We start from the raw sequence: 15,571 nt of genomic DNA, 5'->3' as shown, positions 1-15,571 counted from the left end.
CCGATTTTCAATTGCCAACAAATGCCCAAAATCAGAGGCAAAATCGATGCTGTGTAGTATCTATTATCAAATGGCACGATCTGAGAGAACTGTCGACGCATCGCCAATGCACGTGAGATATTTGCCATGCTAAATATCTGGATAGGACATCAAAGTACCACAGGAGCTACAGAGAGCCGATGGCTTTATATACTTATTAAAAAAAACGAAGTCAAGCATACTTATATTTCACATATCAATTCTCACATGGCTTTGATTGTAGACATAGTTTGTAGAGCAGACAGAGTTGTTTAGTTTGTAGTTTGTAGACAAGACAGAGTTGACAGTGATTCTTCCTATTGAAAAGCTTTGTAATATGTGACCCCCTGTCGCCGATCTGTCGTGTAATGAGCAAACAATAGCGACTAGATGATACTCCAGACAGTCGTGTAGTGTAAGAAGAGCAGCAATCCAACTACTTTTAAAATCGTGTAGTGTGAACCCAGCATTACCTGCTCAGATACCAACACTTTTAGTCTCATCAGAATCTAAATTATTTATTTGATAATTATTTGAAATTATCATCTGCGAGTCAGCTGGTTTTAAGTGACCACTCAGTTTGTCAAAATAAAGGTCCCGCGACTGTAACAATAATAGGTGAACAAGTTAGTTATATTAAATATAAGCTAAACTAAATAAGAATGATTCTGTAATGTAATGTAATGTAATAAAATAAAATAAAAAATAAATAGCTGTAACTGTTTTTTTTAATAAATAATATTAAAAATGTTGATGATTTTGAAAGAAGTTTCTTATGCTCACCAACTCTGAATTTGTTTTTGTTTTTTAAATCAAAAATATAGTAAATACTGTAATATTATTGATTTAATATTTTTATTGATTTATTCATATTAATAGTATTATATTATGAAATAATATTACAATTTAATTTTATTTAAATGTAAATATTTTAATTTAAATTATTTTGTCAAATCTACATTATTCTTTTTTTTGGCAACACTACATTTTCAACAACCATTTCTCCAGTCGTCAGTGTCACACAGTTCTTCAGAAACCATTCTGAAGGTAATCAAGAATCATTATCCCTGCTGAAAACAGTTGTGCTGCTTATTAATATTTTTGTGAAAACTGTTTTTTTTTCAAGATTTTCTGATGAATAGAAAGCTCTAAAGAACAGCATTTATTTGAATTTTTTTTTACATTATAAATGTTTTTGCTGTATGTATATATATATATATATATATATATATATATATATATATATATATATATACACACACACACATCACTATCCTGTTCAAAAACATCATCAACATCCCCTCCTAGAAAATGTTGCTGCCATTTACAATGGACTAACAAAAAGCAGAGAAGTGACTTTGAGTCCTCATTTCAGAAGTCCACCACATGCCACTAGCAAACACGCAACCCAAACACACACGCTTATGCCCACTGCTCTGTCGTGTGTGCTGGGTATGAATGAATCAGTGGGGGCCGATCTAGAAGCACAACTGCTGTGCTGTTTGGTTTTTCTCGTGAGCTTACACGGACAACACAACCTGCTATTATTATCAGCAACAGTGGGAGAGAGTGCTGAAATAGGATCCACAATTACACACTCGCGTTGCACCTCTCTCCTCATTCTCTGAATTTCTGTCTGTGCTAAGCTGCGGAGGCGTAGGTGTTGAGAGGTTTATTTCTGATTGCTGTGGTGGTATAATTATGCCTGGCATTCACGTCAGCTGGAAGAGAAGACGTACGCATGCACGTCTCTCCCATAGTGACTCACGAGGGAAACCAGAGCTAAGGAGCTCAGGGAATGAGGAACTATTCACATATACAAAAAATAGATATACATAAAGTAATCACACTCACACATGTATTCATACACATCAGGGGCCTGGATTCCCTGGGCCGCTGATGAGAGGGCCCTACTAAGGTCCTGCTGGGCAGGGATTCCCAAACATTTACTTGAAGTTTCCGTATGCAATTTTCCATAAATATTTTAATAATTAAACATCACGTTTGAATGTTCTATAAAAATAACAATAGTTATCTAAAGTTGGTTAATGGTCTCATGACATGCTGATAAACAAATATTTTATATTGTAAAAAAATTTATACAAAACACAACAAAATTAGCTTTAAAACATAAAACATCAAGATGTATTTGGTATTATTTTCCTAACTTTTTCCTAACTTCGTTGATACCAGAGTTCCACAAAACTCTGATTTCTATAACTGGAAAAGTCATAGAAATGTATACAATGTTAAAAAATCATGGAATTTTCTATAATGAATCATACACTTTTCTAGTCAAAATATTTTATTGGTTCAAAATTACTGATAAATTGCTATTTGTGGGTAAAATCACAAATTACTGCAAAAGTCATGTAAATTAATTTGTGGCTAAGAATGTAAACCCTGAAGAACATGTTACTGAACCTTCATGTCAGGTTAGGTTAGGTTTAGGAAATTACGTTTAGTTTTTTTTATAATTATGTTATTTATTTTAATTTATGTATAATTATTTTAATATATTGCTCTTTATGTAAGGAGAGAAAAAAAAGTTTGAAAACAAGCAGCTGTGTCATTACAGCAGAAGTACCAGAAATATCTCAGCGTACTTGAGGAGCATTTGTCAACTGTCTTGGACAATGTGGGGCCTTGGAGCTAAAAAGTTTGAAAACCACTGCTCTAGGTTATATCCCAGAGAAGCCCACCTATAAAAACGTTGTCTTGGACCCTTTTTACTACATTCTGTATACAAAGTTCTGTGTCTACAAACTGACACACCAAAATATGCTTGTAAACCTGTTGACTAATATATTAAAATATTTTTTTTAGTCAGAACCTGACTCACTAACTAGTTTGAAAGGGTAGGATGATGTGTGAATCCAAACTGTAGCACCATAAATGCTCTAGGTAAGAGGTGGGTGGATGCTGTATGAAGTGAAAGACTGAATGTATGTTATGCAGTGGGTGTAAGATTTTCTACATCAGTGAATTCATATATTTTGGCCTGTCGCAGCGGGGGACAGAAAGAGCACAGAGAAAAGTAAGAGGAAAATGGGTGGTATAAAATCATAGTTCCTCTATAGCACTGACAGGTTATACACTTTTAAGGGGAAGATGGGATTTGATGTAAGAAGTCTCTCTATTTGCCGTAAGTTTCTTTGATGGTTTACTGCAGTGGATTTTTACACTTTCTGAATAGTGGTGACTGGCTGCCAGTCCAAAACCTGCTATGATGCTGGAGTGTCATGGGAGAAAACCGTAAGCTCTCTATATAAAGAATGTAAACATAATACTTTGAGGATTCAGCACTAGATAGCTCATGCACCAGATGAATGCTGTATCCCATCAATATGGGATTCACCGAAATTAATCTCATGCACCACGGATGCAGTATGTGTGCAACCTAATAGGCCTAATACTGATGTACTGTAAGTAGAGAGCACCAATGAAAAAGCAGAACTTAGGACAAACCTGAAAAACACATTCATGTGCTAAAAATACATTGTTTTATGTTCATGTAAGGCTGATGATACACAGGGCAACTTTTTGAACAAATCTGCCTGGCAACTTTTTTTGAGCGGGGCAAAATTATCGATTTTTATTTTGTGCCAAAAATCATTAGGATATTAAGTAAAGATCATGTTACATTAAGATATTTTGTACATTTCTAACTGTAAATATATCAAAACTTAATTTTTGATTAGTAATATGCATTGCTAAGCACTTCATTTGGACAACTTTAAAGGCTGATTTTCTCAATATTTAGATTTTTTTGCACCCTCAGATTTCATAAGAAACCATACATCAATGGATGTATCTCAAATCTCAATTTCAAAACAATGACCCTTATGACTGGTTTTGTGGTCTGCGGTCATATATATATATGACCTTGGACCAAAAAATAACTGTTGTAAATGCAATACCACACTCGTATATGTGTGTATACAACATTACAATAGTGTAATGTTGTATACACACATATACGAGTGTGATATTGCATTTACAACAGTTATTTTTTCTAAATGAAATGCCATTGACTGTTTGCTGGTGCTTCTGAGGAACAAGTTCATATATGTACATATATATATATACTTTTTGTCATCCTAACAAAAAGCAGAATAAGGACATTAAATATTGGGGATAATTTGGCCATATGTTATTGTCTATGGTAGTTATGGCTCTGTGAGTAAATAATTACAATTTTTGGGTGAACAAGCCTTTTAAGACTCCAGAATCCAGAACAACTGGCTCCAGAGTCATTTTCTTTGTTTCTGATCTTCTCTCATCTCCTAATACCCATGAAATAGTCACAGACACTGCTGATCAAGTAAAAGAGTAAGCAGCTAAGGAATTTCTCCTTGATTTTTCCCTAATGTCTCTAAATCATGTTTCAGAGCAAGTGTGTGATTGGAGCATGAGAGGACGGTTCGTGACTGCAGCATTGTGGATTTTCAGGGAGATAAAGACCCCCCGTGGTGCTCACTGTACCATGAGCCAATGCTGAGATTCTCATCTGGACCCACAGAGCCAACACATTACATGACAGCAGGATGGCCGTTGACAGGGGGAGGGGGGAGGTGTAGACTAGGACTTGGGGCAGGGAAGGGGCAGACAATGGCCTTCAGCAGTCATGGGTGAATTTGACGCCTGGATGAGTTCTCCCAATTGCCTCCTTCCTCTTCCGCCTTCACACACATCCTCGCGTGGAGGAAGAAGAAGGGCAGTGGCTGAGAAGAATCACTTTTGACCGCATGTTGATCTACAGTCCAACGCACACAGAGAAAAACAAGCTGGGAGCGTTGTTTTCCATTGTTCTTATGAAAGAAAAATAATAAGAACGCTTCTTTTTTTGCTATGGCTTTTTTCATTCAAGCTTTGCGTTTTAGCCATCAAACTATACTTTCAATTAAAAAATATAAATATATTATTTCATAATGATAATAATTATATATGATCATATTACATATTTTCCTCTATTTAAAATGCTGTTTATTCTTGCAATGCACTCAGTGTCACGTGATCTTTTGTAAATCATGCCAATGCTGATTTGGTGCTCAACACACATTTCTTATTATTATCACACACACTGTTGTAAAATTATAAATGTTACAGTCACTTTTGATCAATTGAATGTGTCTTTGCTGAATAAAAGTACTAATTGCTTGACTGACTCCAAACTTTTGAATGGTAGTGTGTATGCATGACGTTTAACTTAATGAACAAGCAAATCTCTAGAAATATAATTAAGTAATAATTAAATACATAAAATGAATTTCCAGAAACTGGGAAAGCAATTACCATAAAGGGTTTGAGACTTGACTTTAATCGGAGACTTGTGAAAAGTCTGAGTCAGTCTCTACTTGAAATGCTTCCTCTAATAAAAACATTTATACTTGGCGTTTTCATGGCTTAACATGAGTAATAGTTCACGTATGTGTCACCATATGGAGCTCTGGATGGAAAACAAAAATCTTTAGACATCCTCAATGAACCTCTGATGGCAAATTTTCAACTAAGGTAAAAGTGGAAGATCATTCTTGCCGTTTAAACCACATGCTTTATACTGCAGTTCCTGATAAAGTTACCAGCTATTCACATGTCATTTTCACACCAAAGCCAAATTATACTTGCATTTTGCACTAGATGAGTGTTTGTTTTTAACCCAGCCTAAGATGCAAAGGTGAGAGATGGTGTTGTTTGTGCACAGAGGGTGAGCAGCGGGGGGGAGCTCAGGATACTATGCCATTAAACAGGCAACACATGCCACCATTATGTCCCCATGTCTCCCAAGGTAGAAAAATGTGGCTGTTTTTTGTCCCATTCATTATTTAGAAAGCAGCAGAGCTAGAGAGAGGCACCAGAGTGAGACTCAGTAGGATCTCCATCATTTCTCTTGTCACATTGGAGCCACTTGCCACACTAACATCAAAAATAAATAGAGGAAAGGCTGAAAATCCTAAAACAGGCGGATGTGGTTTAAAGCCAGGGAGGAAAAAACAGGAAGGGAAGTCAATCAGAATTGCTCAATAAAAGAGAAGTTAGAGTAGGTGTATATGTGTTTATTAAATGTCAAACGCACTTTAATATTTTTGATTGACATCTGAGACGAAAATTATTTGTGTGAAAAACACTTTTACGCAGCATATAAAAATAGCTAAATTAATTGTTCATAGCCCAAGGATAATAATAGGCATTCTTGACCTTGTGTTTACCCTGTGAGTGGCATGCCAATGATGCCATGAATCTGACACGGAACACAATACTAAAAAGGAGTTCATTTAAATGGGATCCTCCCTATGTAAAGACGTTTCATAAAGCAAGGGCATCTTAGGGCAAAATGTGCACATGACTTAATCCAAAAAAAGGTTGGTGAGCGTAGTTTGGTATCTCACTGAATTGAGTTTCAGTTCCTACGTTGAATCAGAGAGTAAAAATATCCTTATGCATATAAATAGCTGATGTTCCTGGAAGACAGTCTTACATACTGTATATGGTATAATAATGCTTTAAATAAAAAGGGCTTTATCTGCATTACTTTTAAAGAAATAAATCATTTGGCATTTCAGAAACACTGATCTGATGTATTTTATATGTTAAATTGCAAAATAAAAAAGGTAAACTGGTTTAACAAGTAGGCTGGTTTTTGGTGTTGAGAGAGAAAAATGCAGGTGGAAAAAAAAGGCAAATGTAGAAAGTCTGAATGTTTTTACTGCACAAAGTAGGTTTTGATAATATACCTCCTCTGAATGACCCAGTGACCTCTTTAGGACACAAAGGCACCTGATAAATCAGACAGAATGAATGCTGATCTTCTCATATCTCTCGCCAGCTGCCCCTGAGCATAACGGATCACAAAGGATCAAACTTCCCTCTCTATCATGCAGAGATGTGAAGTGTATGTACGGTAATTATAATGGAGTACAATAGCAACAAAACTGAGAACCTATGCAATTACATCTGCACAGCAGGGGTGTAAAATCTGTGAAATTAATGTTGTTTACCTGCTGTATTTCCAGGGGTAGGGGGTATGAGGGGATGTGTATCTCCATTTCTGCTTTATCAGCTGTCTCCCTAGGTGTCTCCTCTATAGGACAGAAGAAAATTTACTGACAGCGATACTATAAAACAAGTCATCACATATCAGAGTTATTGTAGTTAACTAAAACCATTAAAAAATGTAACTCATATAAAATTATATGAACGTTAATTTCGTTATTTAAAAACGTTATTTCAATTCATCTAAAGTTAGCTGTTGAGGCAACATTCCCCATTTTCATTCAGCTTAACTTGAGGTACTAAAATATAACTGAAATAACAATTGATAAAAACTATACAGACATAAATAAAAATTAAAACGTCAAATATACAACTAAAAACTATTTCAAAGTAGTATATACTATTAAATAATATTTAGCATAATAATATCACAGTGATACTAAAACGATATTGTCTCACATAAGCTAATATAACCAGAGCAATAATATTATTTCGTCTTATTCCGTGACACTTTTGGCTTTTAATAAAACAGATTTAGGAGTCACATTGAGTTTCATTTGAAATCCTTTCGCTATTAGCAGAATAGCAAAAATGCCAGCTAGCTTGAACACAATAACCTACATGTTTGGTGGAATGTCTGATAGCTTTCAACAGTTTAGTGAAAAGACTCGGATTTAAAAAGTATAATTACATGTAAAAAGTATTTACATACCCATTATTTTGCTACACAACGGTTGAATTCGATTCGTTAAATCAATGCCCGTGAAAAGCACGCCTTTTAGGGTGAAACTTAAGCGTTACGCAGTCACCATGACGACAACGCGTAACAACGTTTCTACGCAAACAGCGTAAAGAATGGAACGCTCTCTGAACTGTTTGAACTGGCTGAGTATTCTCAGAGCGAATGAGCGCAACCCACAAACTGACGGAACAACATTTATTTAAAGATCCTCCTTAGATATTGTCGTGCCCATGTTTCGCTTCCTTGACAGTATGGGCTAATAAAATCTAGGTTGCGTGGCGTTTGATCGTGAATCGTGTCTAAAAATGCAGATGAGCTCAACTGCTCTGTGCGTCTTCGTGATGGCTGATCGGAATAGCGAGGATGTGTGTGATAAAAATAAAACAAGTGGGCTTTGAGGGGATTTTTTTAGAGAAACTCCTCGAAACCCCTACCTTATGTGTCTCCTTTCGCTACATCCTGGAAGACACGCAACGTCCGGGCAGAGCTCATTCTGCTCGTAATGGGTATCTTTGGATTTTATCCTTTCAAGATTGAATAATAATGTTACAAATAATGCCGATAATAATAATAATAATATATTATTATATTTAGAATATGAAATAGTATAGACACACTGCTTGTTTATTAATCGGTTGATGTCATGTTAACCCAATAGAGAGCGACCCTCAAAATTCGCGTTTGAATCATCAGTGGCAAATCCTTTAAATGAAAACGTTCTTAAGTGAGTCAGAACTGCCGGCATTGTAGTCTAACGTTACTCTCCCAGGATCAGTAAACAGTCCTCCATAAAATGTGCTGCACACATCTGGATATTTGGGTTAAACTGTTCTGGAACAGTGTTATAAATACAACTTAACCACTGATTTGTAGTCGTGTCCTCTTTTGGAAGACCAAACAAAGTAGTTTCGCTTTCACAATGAAAAACACAGCGGCCTAGCGTGAGGGGAAGCCCCGGCTTAGCGTGCGCTGAGGCCGGGCTAGAGTGAGCTGAGACGGCAGAGTCAAGAACGGCGCGCCCAGAGGATGCGACGAATGAGCGGCAACCACATGTGACGGACCCCGGGCTGGACTCCGCTTTGTCCATGGTGAAAGATGATGTATTCCCTCAGCGACCAGCACGGATCAGCTCTAGGCATGACGAAGTGGATATCGTCCTCTTTTGGAAGACCAAACAAAGTAGTTTCGCTTTCACAACGAAGCACACAGCGTCTTCACGGCATGGCGGCAGCGGCAACAATACTACAGCGAGAATAAAAGTTACACCTTCTTTCTTTGCGTGAACATTTGGGTGGCCTTATGCAAATCTTCCCACATAGTGAGGTAGACATGTGGGGGCGTGTTAGAACGAGCCATTTTAGGTAGGTGTGGCTGACTCTTAACTTTTATAAAGAATATCTCTTTGGATTTGTGACTTTAGTCTTTGCAACTTTACAGATCTTCTTTATGCACCAAGAGCTTGTAACACTCCAAAGAGAAAGGAAAAATTTAAATCGCATCATATGACCCCTTTAATGGCAGTGTGGCCCTGGGGGACTGAGTTCATCCAGGCACGCTATGTGTATGGGAAAGTGTGTCATGTAAATAGAACCTTGCAGAAAGGACGAGTCACTGAATGAGTGTGTTTGCGTGCGTTAAGATATGACTGCGAGTGTGCGTGCTATCCCTTGTGTGTGCCGTGGTGTAAATTTGGTCTTTTGCTTGAGAGTACGGAAGGAATGGGTGGAGTCCAGAATTAAAATTTAAAAAATACATTAAAATATTTTTTTTGTAATCTTTTTGTTCTGCTGTTACTTATTTAGACTGTTTATGGTATTATGGATGCTGTTTTTGAATTTTGTATTTCAGTAAAGGCTGAAAAGTTGTATGTGGAAACAAATAACAAACCTCAAGGAGCCTATTTATTGCATAAAGGAAAATATGCCCTACTATATATATAACAGATCGAGTAAACAACATAATAAAATGTTATGACAAATAATTAGCCTATAACACAGAAACGCACACAGATATACAAAAAGACACAGATGAAATATTCAAGCAGTATATAGTCTGTGATTTGTTAACAGCACAGCTCCTGTAAACAGCTGTGCTAGCCTAGCACTGCTATTTTAGGAAAAGAAAAAAAAAACATTTAACAAACATATAGTCTACTATATGTTTGTTACGAAAGAAAGCTTAACATTCTACACAGTTAATGGAATATTCCTGTGCACATATACTAAATAAAGTCATTTTTCATTTTCAGTGTGTGTGTGTGTGTACCTGGTATTTATCACATTATGGGGACCAAATGTCCCCACAAGGATAGTAATACTAGTAAATTTTGACCTTGTGGGGATATTTTTGAGGTCCCCATGAGGAAACAAGCTTATAAATCATACAGAATTAGTTTTTTTGAGAAAGTAAAAATGCACAGAGTTTCCTGTAAGGGGTAGGGTTGGTGTAGGGCAATAGCACATACAGTTTGTACAGTATAAAAACCATTACGCCTATGGAATGTCCCCATAAAACATGGAAACACAACATGCATGTGTGTGTGTGTGTGTGTGTGTGTGTGTGTGTGTGTGTGCGCGTGATATTTGTAAGTGTAAATAAATAAAGTGTTTATATAACCCAAAAAATAATAATAATAACACAGATATATGCCAGCTGTCCGTTAAATAATGAATCTATGAATGTGTCCAAATGTGTGCTATATGTGTCTAATTGTATATCTGTGTGCTTTATTTTGTCAGATAACATTTTATTTTGTTGTTTACTCATTCTGTTTTTTAGTAGGGCATGTTTTCCTTTGTGCAATAAATAGGCTTGCTGAGGTTTGTTATTTGTTTCCACATAGAACTGTTCAGCCTCGCGCTCAGCCCTGGGGGATTTGTGCCTCCCAGGGAACCTAAACACCAAATGGTCTTTTCGTGCTGTCTGCACGCAAACGTGTGTTAACCCAGTCTCGAAAATCAATTAAAGCTGATGGCCAGTATGTCGCTTTCCATATCAGTGGCGTGACTGCTGTTCACTTATCGTCCCAGTTCCGTGAGAGAGTGCTATAAAGTACAAGGGACCTGACGTTGGCTGGGCAGCCTCATGCAAGCAGCCTATTATAGGAAATAAATCCACATTTAAAGAGAATTGAGGAGTGGGGTGAGCGTTATGTAGCCCGTGATACATTAAAAGAGACAGGAATATGACCTTACATTCATTTACTTTGAATAAAAAGACGGTTATTGGCTAAGAATAGGCCATAGGCTTACGTACATTTTTGAAGGAGACAGCTGAACTCGTGCGTGTCTGTGTGTTTAAAGATGGAGGAAGGGAGATTTAAAAGAGCCCTTGTGAATAGATTTGCATGAGAAACGCAGAGGCGACTCGGCTCCTCTCACGGCAGTGCGTTGTGTTACACATTTAAGCGGCGGATGTCGTGACAATCCCCCGCCGTATCAGTTCAAGTAAGTGCTGTGACTGACTGCATACTGACTGAGCGCAGTCACGCATCAAGCACAGGGGGAGGGGCATCAACAACTGCGTCACAACTGCCATAAATCCTGCCTGTGCTTCACCACAAAGAAAACAACTGGTGTCAAATGTGAGCTGCATTATGTTAATTGCTGCGTTTAAAGAATACTAATTATTATTTTGTCTGTGATATTGTCAGTGAATGAATGTATGACTATATATATATAATACGTATCGCTTTTTATTTCTCCTCTTTCCTATTACTTGTTTCACTTCTGTTTCAGTTTGTATAACCATTTCTTACTATCTGTAATTAAGTTGTTTTTTAGCATGTAAGTTTGGCAGTGTTATTTTTTAGGATTTCTGATCAACTACTGTCGATTGATTTGTATTATTTGTATTTGTTATTTATTTTAATTTTAGTTTAATTATGTCTGTATATGTCTTTTATTACGTTTTAGTTTTATTTAATTTGAGTTATGCAGAAGATTATCAGTCCACAAGATAAGCCTACACTCTTTTCCCATTCGTATAAGCATTCATCAGGTTTTTGAAAGAGCTCCAAGGCAGACCTGCCACTATCTTCCTCTCCCTCAATTGCGACTGTTTTAGTGGGCCATTCTCCAGCCAGTGCTCCTAAATCTGATCTGTATCAGCACCTCTCCGTTGGGCTATCTCCACCAGACCACCCCTGAGGTAGGCGGGAAAGGGGAAAAACAGTCTTCTAGCCCTAAAAGAAAGATATTCCTCTGTGAGAAGGAAAACACTCTCAGCGACAATAGCTCCTTCATTGGAATGCTATTGTGTGGATGTTTACTACTAAGCTCTGTGAGAGACCGGTGGGAAAGTTTGTTCTGGGAAGAATCTAATCAAGGAGTTAAATGGGGGAAAGGGGGGAATTAAATAGACTGATTGAAGCTGACAGTAAGGAAGTGGTCAAGTTAAGTGTGGCATAATTGTGCATAAGCCTACACTCTTTTCCCATTCGTATAAGCATTCATCAGGTTTTTGAAAGAGCTCCAAGGCAGACCTGCCACTATCTTCCTCTCCCTCAATTGCGACTGTTTTAGTGGGCCATTCTCCAGCCAGTGCTCCTAAATCTGATCTGTATCAGCACCTCTCCGTTGGGTTATCTCCACCAGACCACCCCTGAGGTAGGCGGGAAAGGGGAAAAACAGTCTTCTAGCCCTAAAAGAAAGAGATTCCTCTGTGAGAAGGAAAACACTCTCAGCGACAATAGCTCCTTCATTGGAATGCTATTGTGTGGATGTTTACTACTAAGCTCTGTGAGAGACCGGTGGGAAAGATTGTTCTGGGAAGAATCTAATCAAGGAGTTAAATGGGGGAAAGGGGGGAATTAAATAGACTGATTGAAGCTGACAGTAAGGAAGTGGTAGTGTGTGTCTGCTTGATTAGAATCTTCCAAGTTAAGTGTGGCATAATTGTGCGATGCATAATGATAAGGCAGTTTCAGTTTGCTCCTCAATATAACATAACTGACTGATCATATCAGGACATGTGAAGGTTTGTGAACACCATGTTTAACAGGTGACCTTTAATGATTATCTTTGTGAACATTAAGGAGTTGGCATTGAACATAATTTGTTTAGATTAATATTTCACAAGGTTCTTTGCATGTAATTTTTCATTAATCAAGGTTCAGCGTCACTGCAGTGCATAAGCTCATATGTGACCCTGGACCCCAAAACCAGTCATAAGTAGCACAGGTATATTTGTTGCAATAGCCAACAATACACTGTATGGGTCAAAATTATAGAATTTTATTTTATGCCAAAAATCCTTAGGATTTTAAGTAAAGATCATGTTCCATGAAAATATTTTTTAAATTTCCCACCGTAAATATATCAAAACTTAATTTTTGATTAGTAATATGCATGGCTAAGAACTTCATTTGGACAACTTTAAAGGAAATTTTGACAATTATTTTTTTTTTTTGCAGATTCCAGATGTTCAAATAGTTGTATCTCGACCAAATTTAATTCCCAACAAACCATACATCAATGGAAAGCTTATTTATTCAGCTTTCAGATGATGTATAAATATCAATTTCGAGAAATAGACCCTTATGACTGGTTTTGTGAACCAGGGTCACATATGCATAACTGTACACATTCAAGTCAGCATGGAAGCCTTAGAGTAAAAGTTCTGACTTTATTTGTGACAATGTGAATTTATTTCTTATTTTAAACTTGACCTCACATTAACTTTTTATGTTGTACTCTGAGGGGGGAAAACAAGCTTCCATGTGACACTGCATGTGACCTATGAAGTGGTGGTTAAGTTGTTTTTGTTGATTATGATTAGGTTGTTGTTGGGCATGGTTGAATTTGAACTCCAGTTTCTAATTAGGAACTGGTTTCGAGCCCAAAGCCTCCACTTCACGCTAACATAAAACACTGAATAAATCATGTCTGGTCAACATCAACTGACTATATCAGCCAAACTAGAATGGGAAATATTAAACAGTATGAACATCAAAAATTTGCCTTTATGTTTGTATGCAACACATTTGTTTTACTTCATAAAGAGTGGCAGTGTCACACGGTTCTGAAATAAACCCATTGTTTAAGACACAACCCAGTCTCTGTAATTAAAGCACTGCTGGAAACACTGCTTGAGATGCCAGCCAACAGCAGTAAAATGGCAGCTCAGCATAAGAACATGAATGTGAGGGGATTTTAAGTTTTCCGACTTTTCTCTCCGAGGCAGATCGTGAGAGGCTTCTTCTGCTTTAATTCAACATGAAGAACTGTTCAGTTCTCTCGCATAAAAGCGTACTCACGTATACACACGCACACACTTACATGGAATTCCGGTGACGCAGGTAGTGTGAGACTATGGGCCCTCACTGTTGCCGTGACAACCTGCCTGGGCTTGTTCTGTGCTAGTGGAATGAGCAGCACTCTGATGTCGGATCATATGAGTGGAGGGAGTCAGTGTTTGTTCTTTGTCACCTGTTACCTCCTCGCCGATCCCACAGTCGTGCCCCCACACTTGGATACGCCGACGTGTCGTCTCGCACGTGCAGAGCGGGTGACGTTTGGTGCTTTACACAGATGAATGACACAAATGCATGTTTTCTTTCTCTTTTAATTCTCTATATCAACCGCATCTCTCAGTTAACTCCTCTGAGAGGACAACTTCAGAGGTGGGTGTCCAGGCCTGGTTTGGCCTCCATGTTCGAAGCTTGATTGGATTAGCAATACTGTATGTTCCTTTTTATGTTACTGAACTGAACTCAAATGCACCAAGGGGCCTCTAGGGTGACAAAAATCTGCTATTGTCCAAACCTCTTGCTTAAGGGTTTATATAAGGTATTGTGTGCCTTCAATGAAAACTGTTACCAGTGACTAAGACTCAGGAATGTTTGAAGATTGAGATCCCTCAGGTTAGGGGAAGTTACAGTTGTAAGCAACACCCAGGCAGGCTAACACTTGACACGACAGCATGCATTCTGTACAACAGGCCTGGAATCCAGCTGGGCTTTTGAACGTTAGGTTAGCTTGTAGGCTTTCATAGCAACTTACATTTAAGATACAACAATGTGGAACAGCTGGTTCAAAGTAGACATACAGTCAAAAGTTTGAATACTGTTGACAGAATTTAAATGTCTTATGACTGTTTGCTCTGAAGGCTTTTGTTTAAATGATTCAAATTAGTTCTGTAATCAAATGTAAGTTTTGCCTTTACAAATGGATGAGTTGGAACAGATAGTGAAGGAAACACTGCCAACATGTGTCAAGCATACATGGGAACTCCTTTAAGATGATTCAAAAAGCATCCCAGGTGGCTTCCTCATATAGTTGCCTGATAAGTCTACAAAGCTGTTGTCAAGGCAAAGGGTGGCTATCCTTTAAATACGTTTTTTGTTATATATATTTTTTCTTATTCATTTTTTTGGTGAATTCAAATGTCTTGGTTAAAGTTGCCATCTTATAAGGTTTCCATGTTACAAAGACACTTTCTTACAATATATCATACATATCATAAAAATGTAATTAAAATAGTTTTGAACTATAGTTTTGATTAAACACCATTTGTTGCAATTTCTATACTTCCATACATGTTGCTGCATAGTTTTCACGAGTTTACTATTACTTGAAAATGTGTACAAGAGTTTAGTACACGTGTGTGTATGTGGGTGGGGGGAGTCTGGAATGGCTCTAAAGAATTTGTATTAACCCAGATGTGCATGCCCAAATTATTTATTTTGTGTTTATTTAGTGTCAGTAGACATGTGTTTTCATGTGTCCTGTTACTTTATACTTCATGTTAATCATGTACATCCTGCACAATGTAAACAATTTATTTTCAAGTGCACACGTCAGGGTCCTGTGAATCAAA

Source organism: Sinocyclocheilus grahami, unplaced genomic scaffold (genome assembly GCF_001515645.1).
Source record: "Sinocyclocheilus grahami isolate Dianchi unplaced genomic scaffold, SAMN03320097.WGS_v1.1 scaffold1086.1, whole genome shotgun sequence".
In the NCBI taxonomy this organism is placed as follows: domain Eukaryota; kingdom Metazoa; phylum Chordata; class Actinopteri; order Cypriniformes; family Cyprinidae; genus Sinocyclocheilus; species Sinocyclocheilus grahami.
This window is presented reverse-complemented; position numbering follows the sequence as displayed.